A 17,237-nucleotide genomic window follows, 5' to 3' on the forward strand; every position below is an offset into this window, starting at 1 on the left:
ACAGTGAAAGACTTCATTTTGGGGGGCTCAAAAATCACTGCAGATGGTAACTGAAGTCATGAAATTAAAAGACACTTGCTCCTTGGAAGAAAAGCTATGACCAACCTAGACAGCATATTAAAAAGCAGAGACATTACTTTGCCAACAAAGGTCCACATAATCAAAGCTATGGTTTTTCCAGTAGTCATGTAGGGATGTGAGAGTTGGACTATAAAGAAAGCTGAGCGCCAAAGAATTGACACTTTTGAACTGTGGTGCTGGAGAAGACTCTTGAGAGTCCCTTGGACTGCAAGGAGATCCAACCAGTCCATCCTAAAGGAGATCAGTCCTGAATGTTCATTGGAAGGACTGATGTTGAAGCTGAAACTCCAATACTTTAGCCACCTGATGTGAAGAGCTGACTCATTTGAAACAATCCCAATGATGGGAAATATTGAAGGTGGGAGGAGAAGGGGATGACAGAGGATGAGAAGGCTGGATGGCATCACCAACTCAATGGACATGAGTTTGGGTGAACTCCAGGAGTTGGTGATGGACAGGGAGGCCTGGCGTGCTGCAGTCCATGGGGTCGCAAAGAGTCAGACACGACTGAGTGACTGAACTGAACTGACAGCATGTACTGTGTTTCTAGTCAAGTGGAACATTTACATGAACACAAAACTTACCTACATTTCTGTTCTCCTGATGTGGCACCAAGGCAGGAGTGGCTCCATCTGGGGCTTAGAAACTTATTTCAGTACTGTTTTAGTAGGTGATGACTGAGTCTAGGCTGTGAGTCACACCCAGTCTTCTGTAGGCTGTGGTTTGAACATCCATTCCACTCTGAAATCCTGGGCACCACTGGAATGATCTGAGCCATGTTTGTGATGCTGAGCCTAGAACCGAGGCAGAGGTCTGCCCCTCAGTCTAGTTTTAAATTCTTCTGTATGCTGCTGTAGGTAAGATCTGTGCTGGGGCACTGTGAGGCCGAGCCCCAGAATTGCTTAACAATGTATGGGGGAGCTTTTCCAGGCTCTTCTCTCTCCACACAGTTTTCAGTAGTCTTGTTCCCTAAGGTTCCCCTTTTTGATCCCTGAAAACCTAGGATTTATTTATCCTTCTCTGCTGTGCATTTCTCCAAACTGAGCCCACAATTAAGGCCAAGTGATGGGAGGACATAAACACATAAAAAAAGATACCCCGTTTTCTTAAGGCCAGAGCGCCTCTGATGAAAGAGGAAATTCTCTCCTTTCCAGGCTAGGCTACTTTAACCCGCTGCTGTCACTCAGGAGCACCTTTGCTGCCCCTCCAGCCTGAGCTAGGGAGTTTCTTCTGGACTTTCTTGGTCAATCCCAGTGTCCACGTCTAAGTTTCAGACCGTGAGAAATGGTACACTGCATCAGTTAATGGAAGTCTGAATTCTGGTCTTCTTCCCCAATCCACCCGGTAGTATGAATTTGCCAGAATTCCCAAATAGCTGAGGCCAGCATTCCATCCGGGTCTCAGAGCTGAATTCAATGGTGGGTTGGGGGTGCCAGGCAAAGTGTGCTTACTCCATCCTACCTGGAACTCATCCCTGATTCATGCACTCAGCATCCCTACTTCACACCTTGCGATTCAAGCCATCTCCATCCTACACGTGGAAATGAACTTGACAAGGTTTCTCGTATGATGCTCAGCTCATATTATTCCACAACTTTCACAAAGATGGGAATTCAGATAAAGAGCCTAGAGCCACACAGCCGACATGCCTCAGAAGAGACTCAAATGTGCTCCTTCAAATTCCAGGTCTACCTATTTTAGTCCCACTCCTTGAATTCTTTATAGGCAACATAATCCTCTGAGACACATCTTCTTATGGGACCGTGACTTTTCTCTTGGGCCAAAAAATCACAAGTTCCACCTAACGGAGAATTTTCCTTCACTAGACTTTAATGATAATGATGATGATGATTTAAGAGTTTGAACTAGATAAAGTCCAAAAAATAATTATTTGTGGAAAATATGTGTATCTACCCTCCTATAAAAAATCCTTTATCAATATATCCATCAGGACAAAAGCATAACCACTGTCATACCTACTTCCCAGATCTTGATATTCCTGTATTATTCTTCATATAGCCAGCATAGCTTATCCTTGGGGAACTTTATAATGAAGACTATCAAGATCTCAGATTGGGTTTATCAAACTGTATTTCTCTAGTAGAAAATACTATTTCATTTCCTTGGAGTCTGATGAATAAGTAAAAACAGATCTTTTTCTTTTACAGAAAAAAATATTGCTGAGAATGGAAAGTTAAGAGTAATTTTTAAACTTCTAAAACAGAATACAGAAATTAATGAAGACGTATTTTCCGATTTTTATAAATATATCAACCTTCCTAAATTTCTTCTTTTCAAATTGAGAAGTAGAGAATATATATATATATATATTTTTTTTTTATTACTGAAATTGAAAGTGGAAATTCAGTTGCTCAAAATTCTGAAAATGAAAATTCACTCACCAGAATTCCCCTGATGAAACTCGCTGGAGGCATTTGCTGTCTCTGAATTTTAATAACCCTCTTTTTTAAAAAGCTTTCTTTTCTATCACCCACAATTAATGTGAGCATTTGTTTTGCCTCCACGTAATAAGAATAATAAATATGGCATCTCTGTCTTGCAGCCCGAGGCTTAGAGAAGTATGCCTCCGAAAGCCTTCCACATCCTTTGATAAACACTCCCAGAAGGCTTCCTGCATGCCTTGGAAGCTGCCACGGGTAGTCTTTGCATTTTTCCTTTCTAAAAGGATGAAACTGAGAAATGTATTAGAGAAGGAAAAGAAGCAGATTTGGCATGCGATTCCTTAATGGAATATCAGGTTTGGCACCGGAGGGAAGAAAGCTATAAAAGGGATTCAGGAGAATCTTTGTTTTAAATAGAGATGTGTGTTCTCAAAAAGTAAGGAAGGAGAAATGATCCAACCCTTTTGCCTCTGCTTCAAGAAAAGAGGAATGTGTCACTGCAGTGTCAGGGGTGCACAGATGGTCCCTTGGGAGGGTGGGGGCAGTGACCTGCCTTCCCTCCCCTCTCTGCCTCCTCATCTTCTGGGTGAATCCTCACTCCCATCCCTTCCAAAGAACCTCTTGGCAAGAGTGAGTCAGAGGAATTATGGAGCAGAGCTACTCATGTAACTAGATTTCTCGATGGTTATGTTCTCCGTTGTAAGGTCCTCGTCTGCTTACCAGAGAACACGGTTGTCATGACAAAATAAAATATACATGACAGTGACGTGGCTTGGCTGACATCCCGCAGATGCTCACGGTTCCTATTACATTTGTACCTTAATCCAAGAGAATCCAAACAAGAAAAAAATGTCCCTGTGTGCCAAACCACACTGTCTCCAAAGTCCCTTCTGATTTTTAACATTTTATGAATTAAAAAGACTATTAGGAGTGACATTTAATGCAAATTATTAATTATAATACGTATGTTGAGTTAGTTGCTCAGTCGTGTCGGACTCGTTCCGACTCTATGGATCCACTGGAGCCCTCGGGGCTCCTCTGTCCATGGACTCCTCCAAGCAAGAATACTGGAGGGGGTTTCCATTCCCTTCTCCAGGGGATATATATATATATATATAATATATATTAGTGATATTGAATTTACCAGATTCCTCTAGCATGTTTCATGTATAATATATGCCACATTAATCCATATGTAAGGGAAGCCCTGGTGGCTCAGATGGTAAAGAATCCACTTGCAATGCAGGAGACCTAGGTTTGATCCCTGGGTCAGGAAGATCCCCTGGAGAAGGGAATGGCAACCCACTCCAGTATTCTTGCCTCGAGAAGCCCACGGACAGAGAAACCTGGCAAGCTACAGTTCTTGGGGGTCACAAAGAGTCAGACATGACTGAGAAACTAACACTTTCACTTTCATTGCATATATAATTATTTTATAAATACATATTTCCAAACATATATGTGTTACAAAATTATGTGTACATAAAATGCATGTGTGTATATATACATATACTTACATGAGTACTTTTATAGTGTTTGACTACTTTGCAAAATTGTTTTGAATGGTTTATTCTAAGCATTTAAAACATTTACTCTTTGAATTTCATTGAAGTTGAACTACTGCATTGAGTCCACAGTTTCATTAAATAAAGATTCTATTTAGCAAAGAAAAGCTTTAGGCTGGTCAAATTATAACTTCTGAATCAACTGGCACTTAAATGCTGAAATCTAACTCAATTGCTAATCAAATTTCATTTTAAATCAAGGAAGAACGGGGAAAACACTCAGACTTCTGCTTAAAAACTGAAAATATTACTTTGTACTGAACCATTGTTATAATAATCTAACCATCACTTAGGACTGATGAAAAAAGTGAATTAAGGTTGGCACCATAACGTTCGTGTTGGATGTTATTACACTAGCATCTGGAGAGACAAATGCATCCATTCACTGATCATGTTGATTGCTGGGACAGCAAGTCCTGGAAAGACTACAGAACTAAGGAGACTGGGTCTGGGAAACTCTTCTGTTTGGCATGTGTCAGCCCATGCAGAGAGCCACTTATCATTGTTTTGCTTCTGAACATTACAGGGAAAACTCATTTTTGTCTTGATTTTTATAGAATTATAGGTTCATTATAGAAAATTCGGAAGTAAAAAGAAAAACAATTAACTTACCCCTATCTCATTACCTTGATATAACTAGTGGTAATGATTTGATAATTTGGTTCATTTCTTACAAGTGTCTTTCTATGAAAAAAAAAACGTATATACACATGTATGTAGAGATGGACAAACAGATTCATGTTCTGAAAGTGAAGCTCGCCTAGGTTGGTGCTTGGCTTGTTTGTGCGTTCATCCGTTCGCACATCTGTAACACGGGGGCTTCGTGTGTATGCAGTACTCGGATGTCCATCCCTGGAATTGAGGAGCACAGCCTGGACGGGACGTAGTGAGCCCTTGGAGCCATGGGTGTGGGGTCAGCAGCTCAGAAGGAGGAAGCCTGTGCCTCTGTGTGCTGAGCACCTGCTGTTTGCCCAGCAGGAGTCTTCTACGTCTCTGCCCCCGCCCCCCATTTACATCACCATGTGGCTCCTGGTTTAAAGGCAAGGAGATGAGTGGGAGGTAAGCCCATTGCATAGTTCTGCAGACCTGCAATGTACACGCCTGAATGTTTAAGTTAGCTCCTCTTAGAAAGTACAGTCTTTATCAAGATTGAGCCCAAAGCACGTTTTCATCATACAGCCGCATTCTTCCACGTTCAGCGGGTAGCCACTGGCAGGTCTTAGAGTCGTCCGTCAAGCTGAGCTGGAGGGGCCATGCAGAGCTCCTGTGAAATGAAAGTGAGAGTGTTAGTCGCTCAGTCATGTCTGACTATTTGTGATCCCATGGACTGTAGCCTGCCAGGCTCCTCTATCCATGGCATTCTCCTGGCAAGAATACTAGAGTGGGATGTCCTTCCCTTCTCCGGGGGATCTTCCTGACCCAGGGATCAAATCCAGGGATCAAACCCAGTTCTCCTGCATCACAGGCGGATTCTTTACGACTAAGTCACCAGGCCTGCTAGATACACAAAAAAGCTGATCCTCTGCCATCATCCAACACAACTTCTGGAGCAGGAGGCTGGAAGTAATAAAAAGCAGGCAAGAACAAGGGCAATGGACTAATAATTTTTTATTGATAATCGGGGGGGTTTCCTAAGGGAATCCAAGATCATATAGAAGAGATGGAAAAAACACTCCTATAAATGACACAGCAACAAGTGTTCTACTTTCAAAAACAAAACACAAAACAGAACTCAAAAGGCAGCGAAGGAAAAGCTGAGCCTAAAACCTCTTTCCTATTTATTCCTCCCAGCCCATCAGGGTTAATTCATGTGCCCCTGAGCGCAGGGCATACGATGGGGTCTCCTCCGTGGAAAGAGATACAGTAAATATGCAGCACCCTGAATAGCACTTGCCACGGGGCCCCCCCGAATATAAATGCATGGCCATCTCACAGCTGAGCGCTGTTACTACCAGTGTGATCCACAGAGCTTGCCTGCCTGCCCTCCCACCAACATCCAGGGGAGCCCCAAATCCCCACACTCAAGATGGATTCAGTAGGATCAGTCTTTTTAAACTGCTGTCAAGCTGATGATAGAAAAATATGTCATTGTTGCTTTCGTCTCATTTCTTTTGTTATCAGCGAGCAAATCCTGTCTGGATCTCTGCTGCTACTGCCGTCTAATGCTTTGTTCTTTTACCCGTGAGGTTGTCTTTATATATATTTTTTAGTCAAAATGATAGTAATAATAGCTATCTTCTGGACACTTACTAGGACCCAGGCATAGTGCTAAGGACCTCATACACATTACTTGGTGGTGGTGGTGCAGTTGCTCAGTCGCATCTGACTCTTGCGACCCCATGGACTGTAGCCTGCCAGGCTCCTCTGTCCATGGAATTCTCCAGGCAAGAACACTGGAGTGGGTTACCATTTCCTTCTCCAGGGGATCTTCCCAACTCAGGAATCGAACCCAAGTCTCCTGCATTTTAGGAAGATTCTTTACTGATTGAGCTACGAGGGAAGCTGCAATTACTTAATTGGATGCAAAATACCGACTCATTGGAAAAGATCCTGATGTTGGGAAAGAATGAAGACAAAAAAAAGAAGAAGGTGACAGAGGATGAGATGGTTAGATAGTATCACCAACTCAACAGACATGAATTTGAGGAAACTCTGGGATATAGTGAAAGACAGTGGAGTCTGGCATGCTGCAGTCCATAGGATTGCAAAAGGTCAGACATGACTTAGTAACTGAACAACAATGACTTCAATGGATCTTCAAAATAATCCAATGAAGTAGAATGATAGTTATTGCCCCATTTTACAGATGGACAGAGTAAGGTTCAGGAAGGTTAAGCTACTTGATCAAGATCACACAGTTAGGGATTGTGCATGCCTGGCAGGTAGTAGGTCCTTGTTAAGTAGTAGCTAATACTATGGCTGTATCATTGTATTATTGTTTTCTCTCTCATTTTTTAGCAGATTACTTTTTAGAGCAGTTTAGGCTCACAGTGAAATTAAGGGAAAGGCACAGAAGTTTCCAATAGACCCTCTTCCCCCACACAGGCATTCCCTGCCTGTGTTCCCTGGTAGCTTCCCTGGTGGCTCAGTCGGTAAAGAATCTGCATGCAGTGCAGGAGACCCAGGTTCAATCCCTGAGTAGGGAAGATCTCCTGGAGAAGGAAATGGCAACCTACTCCGGTATTCTTGCCTGGAAAATTCTTGCCTGGAAAACAGAAGAGCCTGGCAGGCTACAGTCCATGGGGTCGCAAGAGCTGGACACGACTTAGGGACTAAACCACCACCACCCCCATTTTCAACATCCCACACCAGATGGTACATCTGTTACAACTGATGAACCTACACTGACCATAAGTATCATGTAGAGTTCATAGTTTGCACTAGAGTTCACTCTCAGTGCTGTACATTCTACGGGTTTAGACAAGTATTCAATGACACACATCCACAATCGCAGTATTGTGCACAATAGTTTCACTGCCCTACAAAACCCTCTGTGATAGCTTTTATCCCTCCCTCCTCCCAAACCTTGGCAACCACCAATCTTTTTGCTGTTTCTGTAGTTTGTAATTGCCAGAATGTCACAGAGTTGGAAGCATACAGTATATGGCCTTTCAGATGGAGTCTTTTCATTTAACCATATGCATTTAAGTTTCCTCCGTGTCTTTTTGTGTCTTGAGAGCTTATTTCTTCTAGTACTGAGTGAAGTTTTATTATCTGGATGCAGTACAGTTTATTTATCCATTCACTGAAAGACATCTTACTGGCTTCTAAGTTTTGGCAATTATGAATAAAGCTGCTATAAGCATGGGTATGCAGGGTTTTTGTGGACATAAGTTTTCAATTCATTTGTGTAAATACCAAGGATCATGACTGCTGGATCATATGGTGAGAGTTTGTTTCGTTTTCCAAGAAATGAGCAAACGGTCTTCCAAAGTAGCCGTACCATTTTGCTTTCCCACCAGCGATGAATAAGAATTCCCATTGCTCCATCCATATGCTCCCCAGCCTCTGGTGGCGTCAGTGTTTTGAATTTTGGCCATTCTAATAGATGTGTAGTGGTATCTCATGTTATTTTAAATTGCAGTTTGCTAACGAGATCAGATCATGAGCTTCTTGGCGTACGATTAGCATCCTCTGTGTATCTTGTTTGGTGAGGTGTCTGTTCAGGACTTTTGCCCATTTTTTAACCAAAATTTGTTTTCTTTCTGTTGTATTTTGTGTTCTTTGTGTATCTGGGATCAAAGTCTTTATCAGACAGGCCATATGCAAGTATTTTCTCCCTCTTTGTAGCTTATTTTTCATCCTTTGACAGTATCTTTCTCAGACCAGATATTTATTTGCTTGTTTGGCTTTCTTTAATTTTTAAATTAATTAAATTGGAGGGTAATTGCTTTATAATGTCATACTGGTTTCTGCCATAGGACAATGTGAATCAGCCATAATTATATGTATATTCCCTGCCTCTGGAGCCTCCCTTCCCCCTCCCATCCCACCCCTCTAGGTTGTCACAGAGCTCCAGACTGGGCTCCCTGTGTTACAATAGCAGCTTGTTATTTTGAATTTTAAATGAACCCTGGATTATCAAGTATTTCTTCCAAGGATCATGTCATTGGTGCTGTATCTAAAAAGTCATCTCCGTACCCAAGATCACCTAGATTTTTCCTGTTATTTTCTTGCAGTTTTATAGTTTTGTGTTTTACACTTTGGTCTACTATCATTTTTGATTGAAATTTTGGTAAAGAGTCTGTGTCCTAATTCATTTTGTTTCTTGTTAATATCCTGACCATTTGTAATTTTCTCCATTGTATTACCTTTGTTCCTTTGTTAAAGACACAGTGAGTATATTTACTTGGGTCCCTGAGTTACTTTATAAAAGAGACTTTAGGAATAAACAGTAACTTCTTGTCAATTGTACGTGTTGCAACACAATTGTGTTGCAAATTTCTCCAGGTGGTTGCTTGTTTTGTTTATGGGAAATTTTAGACCAAAGATTTTTAACTTCTAAGAGGATGATCCATTAATCATTTAAGTCTGTATTATAAAATATTATTCTGTATTTTCTTTGGACCACTTCATCTTCTTTTTATATTATGCTGATCTACATGATAGCCATTTTGTATGATGCAAAGCAGGAAGATATCAGACTTAAATTTCCCATATTGAGAGTCAGTTTTTCTAAACAGACAAAACATGGTCCATATTCTCCTAGCTTCATTACAATGAAATCTGTATCAAACATTTACCATAAGAAGGAAGAGTTTTCCACAGATGTTTCTCCTGGGTTTTATAATGTCTGTACCTTCTACATGAATGCTGTAATTAGCTTGTCCAGTTCCTTAAAAAGTCTGTTGCTACGTTGGTAGGTATTCCTTTGATCTATAGATGGATGTGAGAGACGCTGACGTGTTCACGGGCTGACTGCCCCCACTCAGAAATCCAGTATGACTGTCCTGTAACTCATTCTCCTTTGCTGTTTTCCAAAAATGTTTGTGGATTTCAGGTGTATTTCACATGTACTTGAGGGATTCTTTTCTTTGCTTTTATTTTGATGGAATTGGGGACTTTTGTTCTAAAATGTTCTAACTGCTGATCTCTGCACAGAGACAAGTTGCTGTTTAGAGTCTTTGTAACTGGCTGTTTTACTGGATTGGCAAAGAGCTTCCGTGCTCCCTCCCGGCTTTCCTGGACGGCTAATTACACGGTTGGTATATGTCACTTTCCTCCGAGGTATTTATTTATTCATTTTATTGTCGTCACTGTGGTTAGAACATGGTCAGCGGGGACCATGATCATGAAAAGCAGAACTCCTTGGCAGACACGTGGCTCTAACGTCTCTTTTTAGGCACATGGGACATTTAGGGCAGGAGTCTAGCAGGCAGCCTGTGTCAATTTAAAGAACTCTCCTTCTATTCCTCCTTTGCCAAGTCTTTTTGAAGACATGGTGGTGGATTTTTCCCCACGCTATTTCGGCATCCGAGATAATCATATGCACATAAATTTCCTATTTGAAATGCTAATGTCATTAATCCCATTAATAGATCGCCCAACCTTTTAATAACCTTGAAGGTAAGTATTGTTACACCTCCTCTGACTGATCACCACACTGATGCTCGGAGGAGGTAATTAACTCGCCCGTAGTACAGCTACAGAGTGATGGAGTTGAGATGAAAGCAGGCTTGTGTTCCGAAGCTTCCGGATTTATCCTGGCTGCAATCTCAGGGCTATAGTATTTGTTTAAGCAACCCTTCAGACTGTGGACACACCTGTGCTTTCTGAGAGGAAAGAACAGCAAGGGGATATATGTGTGGGAAATGTCCCTGGAGGGAACCTGTGGGCTGCCTGTGTGGATACAGACCCACCTGGGGCTCCGGGGAAGCTGTAGTCTGGGTCAGTGGGTTGGGGGGAGCCTCCTATAGGGATTCCTCAGCCCCCACTGCCTAAAATGCCTTCAGGGCCCTCTGCCCCTCCCTGAGAACCCCTCCCGGGAGCATCTCCCAGCCCAGCACCATGGCCTCACCAGGGGCAGGGGCAGAGGGGGACGAGAGGCAAGATGGGTCCCCACTTGGGCCAAGGATGGCTGATCTCTCTCACTCCTCCCACTCAGCGTGAGCCAGCATCTCTGCTAAACTGTGGGCCTGATGCTCGCTGACACTGGCCCCCGGGTTCTGTTGGGTGGGATGTAGGCAATTCCATGAGTGGAAGCCCAACCCTGGACCCGGATCCTCTTCCTCCCTAGCAGTTTCTGTCACTCATCACAACAGAGGCCTGGGCCCCTCTGGTTAGCACACTGACCTCCCCACAGTCCATCCAAAGGGGAAGTTTCCATCGTCCACTCATTCACCTCCTACCTCCCCCAGCCCGCTGGCTGCTGAGCAGACAGATTAAGGAGAACCCACATCTTACCCAGGACGGGGACAGGTCTCAGATTCCTACAAGCTTGGAGCAGTCAGCACAAAGCTGGGGGCTTCCGTTTGCTGCCTCTGTGTCCTTCCACACACATTTCCCTGGCCTCCACGGGCTTCTGTCCTCAGAGTTAGTGTGACATGAGAGCCCTTCCTCTTCAAGAGTTTAAAATTCAGGCTTGTCGTTATTCAGTCACTCGGTCGTGTCCAGTTCTTTGCGACCACATGGACTGCAGCACAACAGGCTTCCCTGTCCTTCACTATCTCCCGGTGTTTGCTCAAACTCATGTCCATTGAGTCGGTGATTCCATCCAACCATCTCATCCTCTGTCGTCCCCTTCTCCTCCTGTCCTCAATCTTTCCCAGCATCAGGGTCTTTTCCAATGAGTCGGCTCTTCGCATCAGGTGACCAAAGTACTGGAGTTTCAGCTTCAGCATCAGTCCTTCCAATGAGTATTCAGGACTGATTTCCTTTAGGATGGACTGGTTTGAGCTCCTTGCAGTCCAAGGGACTCTCCAACACCACAGTTCAAAAGCATCAGTTCTTCTGTGCTCAGCCTTTATTGTCCAGTTCTCATATCCATACATGACTATGCTATGCTAAGTCACTTCAGTCGTGTCCGACTCTGTGCGACCCCACAGACGGCAGCTCACCAGGCTCTGCTGTCCCTAGGATTCTCCAGGCAAGAATTACTGGAGTGGGTTGCCATTTCTTTCTCCAGTGCATGAAAGGGAAAAGTGAAAGTGAAGTCGCTCAGTCGTGTCCGACTCTTAGCGACCCCACGGACTGTAGCCTACCAGGCTCCTCCGTCCATGGGATTTTCCAGGCAAGAGTACTGGAGTGGGGTGCCATTGCCTTCTCCCACTGCTACGCAAAATGTATTTCAACTTGTCTTCAATGTGGGCACACCTAAAGCAGCATTTTATGTCCCTCTAGTGACCGTGGCATGGGTACATGCTTGTTAAGTCACTTCAGTTGTGTCCGACTCTTTGCTTCCTAATGAACTATGGCCCTCCAGGATCCTCTGTCCATGGGATTCTCCAGGCAAGAACACTAGAGTGGATTGCAGGCCCTCCTGCAGGGGATCTTCCCCACCCAGGGATCGAACCCAGGTCTCTTGCATCTCCTGCATTGGCAGGTGGGTTCTTTACCACTAGCGCCACCTGGGAAGCCCAGAGGCCATGGCAAGTAAATATAAAGCTTGATGGCTGCAGGGACGAATGGGGATAGGAGAAACTACCTGTGGAAACATGCTCGCTCACACATGCACACACGTGTGCACACAGACACACAGACACACAGGTACTGTGCAGTGAAACATCAGCTCACTCCCAGCTCAGGCACACCGGCGACACTCAGGCCCCGTTCACCTCTCATTTTAATTTTCTCGCCACCGAGAAGCTGGTGGGTGGCTCTCGCCTCTCCCTGATCTTTATTTACTGCCTTTCTCTTGGTTGCTTTTTCCCAGCGCGGGTGCGCCTGGGTCGAGCTCTGCAATCACATCCATTACAGTCCGGTGACAGCAGTCACGCCGTGTGCACCCCTGCAACCCCCCTGTGCTGCTAGATGTCGGGGAGATGGAGCAGAGATTTATTGAAACGGTGTGATTTCATTATCTCGATGGCCTTTTGCGAAACGAGGAAGGAAGGTTTCCAGGCGACGTTTCATCATTACCGTGTGTCTCATCTTTCTGATGTCTGCTCTCCTGGGTCTCCCCAGGAAAACGCAGTTCCTCCTGATGGCAAGCCTTGGGTAGGACCTGTCGCCTCCTAGACGGCGGGCAGTGCCCGCCCCAGATTCCAGGCTTGCCTCTGAAAGATCTCAACCACGACAATAATAATAGAGATAACTTCCAGTCCAGGCTGAGTCCCAGATATGAGGATTCCTCTTGGACCAAGGCCAGCTTTCCCAGCAATGCCATGTGTTTGTCTTTGCCCAGGCTTCTTTTCTCCGCGTTCCACGTCTACATGGTCGACATTCTCTAAAGCACTGATCCTGGTGTAGAGCCAGACACCCAGATGGAGCCCAGCTGCTCTTGGTGTCAGGGGCCAGCGTCACTCCTGGACCCTGTGCTCAGCCCTGTGGTCACCAGAGTTCACATCCTCCCACCGCTAAGCACAAGCTGTGTCTGCCAGGCCGAACCCAGCCCTGCATCCCCCTGGCCATCCCCCCCCCTCTTGTGAGGCTGCTGGACACTCCTGGAGGTGCCTGGAATCTCCCACCAGCTGAGTAAGGGTGTAGAGCCCCTTATCTTGCCTGGCCGTGGCTAGGTAAGGGGCAGAAGGCAGGAGGCAGGAGCAGAGAACCTGGGACCAGCTCCCTGGGGTACAGACCAGGGAAGCCTCAAATTGGGGGTTGGTGCACAGCTCAGCATTTCTCAGTTAACCTCCTTCCCCATGTGCGGTCCTGCCGCTCCCGCGCCCGCGTGGGCCACGGTGGGAGGCTGACCACGTGTTCAGCAGAGGGCTTGCATGTTCCTCTGAAACGCCATCCCCCATGCTCCCTCTTGAATCCTCAGTGTCCGAGTCAGAAGCTGCCAGCTACACTAAAGCCAGCATGCAGCGAGGGATTCTCTTGAATCATGCCTGCCAGGAGAGAAGTGATCCACGTCCAGCCCTGAGACCCTGGCAGAGCCGTTGGGTCTACGACGCTCTGACACGTGCAACGCCGCACCCCCATGGAAGGAAACATCCCTTCAGATTTTTAGCACCTTAGCGAGGAGAAGCACTGATGTCATTGAGAAGGTGTGGGCTTTGGGGGGCGCCCACCTGCATCTCCATCTTGGTTAGTCAGTGCCACAGCTCCCCACTCAGTGAGGGACCACCGTCCCCAACATCTCAAGGAGGCAGCGTTTCTGGATGTGGTAGGAGACCCAGGCCCAGAGGAATGACCCCCTTCCTCTTCCAGGGGGCCACCCCATCGCCCGCCCGGGAAGCCTGGCCCCTGCAAGCCCAGCCTGGCTCTCAAAGCTGTGTTCTCAGAGGATTTATGACAGGACCCTGCACGGTCTAACCTCTTGGGTCCACATCAATTTCCATAGATATCTTCAGTAGTTTTACTTTTCCTTCTTATACCCTCCAAGCGTTCTTTAGACAATGGCAGTCTCAAATATGAAACAAGTGGACTTGTCTGCAAAACGGAGACAAGTTCCCAGCATTGAGAACAGCCATGTGGTTGTCAGGGCGGGTGGAGGAGTGGAGGGAAGGACTGGGAGTCTGAGATGGGCAGGTGCAGACTGTTGTATACAGGACAGACAAACAGCGGGGTCCTCTTGGACAGTGAAGGAGTCTTTGGGCCTCGAAAAGAAAAGGATGATCGCAAAGGCCCTCGCTGAATCATCTAACTTTGGGGAAAACAAAACCGATTTAGGTCCCGCCCTGATGCTCCAGGCTGGTTGCATCTACCTGGGACTTATCACCCTCTGCCCAGACACCTCCCACCCTCTACACCTGCCTGGGACTTATCACCCCCTGCCCAGGGGACTTTTCACCCCTTGCCCAAAACCTCCCACTCCCTGTTCAACTACAAATGCAATCTCAGCTAAAGATTACCCAGAACGTCCCGCCTGACTAATGTTTCCCTTATCACTTCCACAAGCCTCCTTTTTTTTAAAATTAATTTATTTATTTTAGTTGGGGGCTAATTACTTTACAGTATCGTAGTGGTTTTTGCCATACATTGACATGAATTAGCCATGGGTTTACACAAGCCTCTTTTAAATATGAAGCCTCCCTGATCCCTCTGGCGCTCAGCCTGGTCGTTAGGCCCACTGCCGCCCCTCCTTGCCTGATTAAAGGTCACTTACTTCTGTTGAGGTCGTCTCTGCTTCTTTTCTGCCTCGGCCCGACCTATACCTTGCAGACAGCACAGGGAACTCGATTCAGTATCCTATGACAAACCAGAGTGGAAAGGGAAAAAAACAATCCCTGGGATTAAAAAAACAGACAGGCCACAAGAACAGATCAGGCTCACCCATCTCTATTTTTAGCTCCCGAGGCCCTCCTCTCCCTTTCCCCTTCGTGTGTTCCCCACCTCCTGTGTGCGGAGGAGAGACCAGCGTTCCGCCCCCTCGTCTCAGCTGGGGGGAGCTGGAAGCCATTCCTCAAGGAGAGAGTCCTGCTCCCGGCGGGGGACCCCTCTTTGGGCCGCGGGCAGTGATGGACGCGCCAAACCCAGGACCTAATTTGGGGAAAAGCCATCTCCGTGTTCTCGTTTCTTTCTGGATGTTCGCCCGTTGATAAAAACGCTGGCTAAGCAAGGAGCTTGGGGTGAAATAGAAGTCAGAACTCAGGCACTGGGGGAGCGCCCGACCCAAGCAGCTTGGTGGCTTCCTCTGTTTTTTGCTTAAAAAAAAAGACTGATGTCACCTTGACCTATTTTCCTCACTATTGATTTATAGAGGAGCCATGGAAGAAAAAATTCATGAAGACAAGGACTGTCAGGGCTGGAAAAGACCTAAAAGGCTTGTAGTTCTGTTTCCATTCCCTCGTGGAGGTGGGGGAGAAATCAGAAGTTGAGGACAGGCAGCGAAGTCAGGAGCAGGGGTCGCCCTGGGACCGGGGTGCCTGGTCCCAGCCCAGAGTCTCTCTCTAGACACAGCGGCCGTTGGCCACTGACTTTGGTTTCATGCCACCCCTCTTGGGTGCTGGCTTGTAATAGATTTCATCATTTTAAAATAAGCCTTGAGAGGTAGGCTTACAGATGACCTTTGGATTTTCTTTTCTGCTCAGTGTGATTCTAGGATCATCAAATTTTCAAAAGGCAAAGCCTGGAATTTTAAGGGAAAATGGTAAAATTTTACAACAATTTTGAAAGATAGCGCAGTTGATTAAAATCACCCCTGTGTCCCTTCTTATCTGAATGAGGGGAACTTTGAAGAACATCCTCGATAGACAGTGATGTCTTTTGTCTCCCTTCAAGGCCATCACTACGACATGTGAGGTGGACCTTTCTGCCTGCCCCTCAGGGATCTGGAAAGTCTAAGAGCTGAAGAAGACCATTGTATTAGGTGTGGAATAGAGACTGAGTAATAATATTTGGAGAAGTGAAATAAACCCTCGTCTTTTAGTGTTTATTGTTTTCTGAAGAAAATCTTTATTCCTCCAATCCGCATGACTCCATTAATAAAGTCCAGCTATTGAAAAGAATTTCTTTTGGTAGAAAAACATTATTCTTTATGTGAATCAATTATTTTCTCTGCTCAAGTCACCTTGGGCCAGAACGTAATGAATATTTGTGAGATGGGAAGGTCAGACATGCTGGGAAGGAAATTCCTTTCGGGGCTGAGAATGAACACTGCCCAAGACTAGGAACCCTGAGACGTGTGGTACCATCGAGCATCATGGAAACGCTGGCACAATGATGCCACGTCCACCGCCCCCTCTTACCGAGAGATCAGAGTCTCTGGATGAATGAAGGGTCCCTGCTCGTTAGAGGTTAACTGGGGCTCCCTCGATCAGGCACCCCTGCTTTAATGTCCACCCTGTTTCTGTGCCTCGTTCCCCCAGACTGATGGAGAGGTGAAAGGGGAGCCTAGTAGGTCTTCAGTCTTTGTTAGGACCGGACTTGTGCCTAAGAGCCCTGAGTCACTCTAGACATGGCCCAGGAAAGTAAAGTCCCAGCACAACATGCTGGGAAATCACCCACCTCTGTTCATTCCTTTCATGTAAAAAGAATGACTGATGACGGTTCAAGAAATAAAAGACAGTCCCTATTAAAAAAAGGTCATTAAACGCAACAACCACAGTGAACAAAGTGCTGCAATTATAAACTAATGGTGAAGGCGCCCCCTTTCCTTCTGGGAGGGACCATTCCTATAACAGCAGGGCTGGCAAGGCATCTGCAGAGATGACCCTGAACACAGCCGCCCCCTCAGGGGTGCTCACGTGATCTCCTCCCCACTCACCTTTACTGAGGCAGCCCTTCCCCACCCGGGCACCATCACAGAGGCCTGAGTGCTGAGTCCAAACTGTGATCTCCCTGACTTGGTGCACACTACGGACACTGCCTCACTCAAGATCCAAGCTAGGACCTGTGATCTCCCTGACCTGGTACAAACTAGGAACACTGCCTCACTCAAGGTCCAAGCTAGGAAATTTATTGCTCTCAAAACAGCACAACTGATGAGCATGCAAGGAAGGAACTGCAGTGAGGTTTATGCATAGGGTCCAGGTTCCTGGGCACTGGCATCACCAGGGAGCAAGACCACCACTGGCCACCCAGTCTTGGCACCTCCCATCCCCTGCCCCCATAGCCCATCGGCCGGACTCCACCTAGACCTAAAGGC

The 17,237-nt window shown here is 46.0% G+C and overlaps 1 long non-coding RNA gene across 1 annotated transcript; it reads right to left on the reverse strand.

Moving 5' to 3' along the window:
* Window positions 1-4,036: 4,036 nt before the first annotated feature.
* On the reverse strand, window positions 4,037-9,595 carry LOC145516472 (uncharacterized). The gene is made up of 2 exons (XR_014061416.1): window positions 9,292-9,595; window positions 4,037-5,312 (listed from the first exon to the last, which is right to left on the reverse strand). It is a non-coding gene; the product is annotated as an uncharacterized LOC145516472 (long non-coding RNA).
* Between the last annotated feature and the right edge of the window lie 7,642 nt (window positions 9,596-17,237).

The sequence above is a fragment of the Giraffa tippelskirchi genome, chromosome 8 (genome assembly GCF_054371585.1).
Source record: "Giraffa tippelskirchi isolate mGirTip1 chromosome 8, T2T-mGirTip1v1.2.pri, whole genome shotgun sequence".
Lineage (NCBI taxonomy): Eukaryota > Metazoa > Chordata > Mammalia > Artiodactyla > Giraffidae > Giraffa > Giraffa tippelskirchi.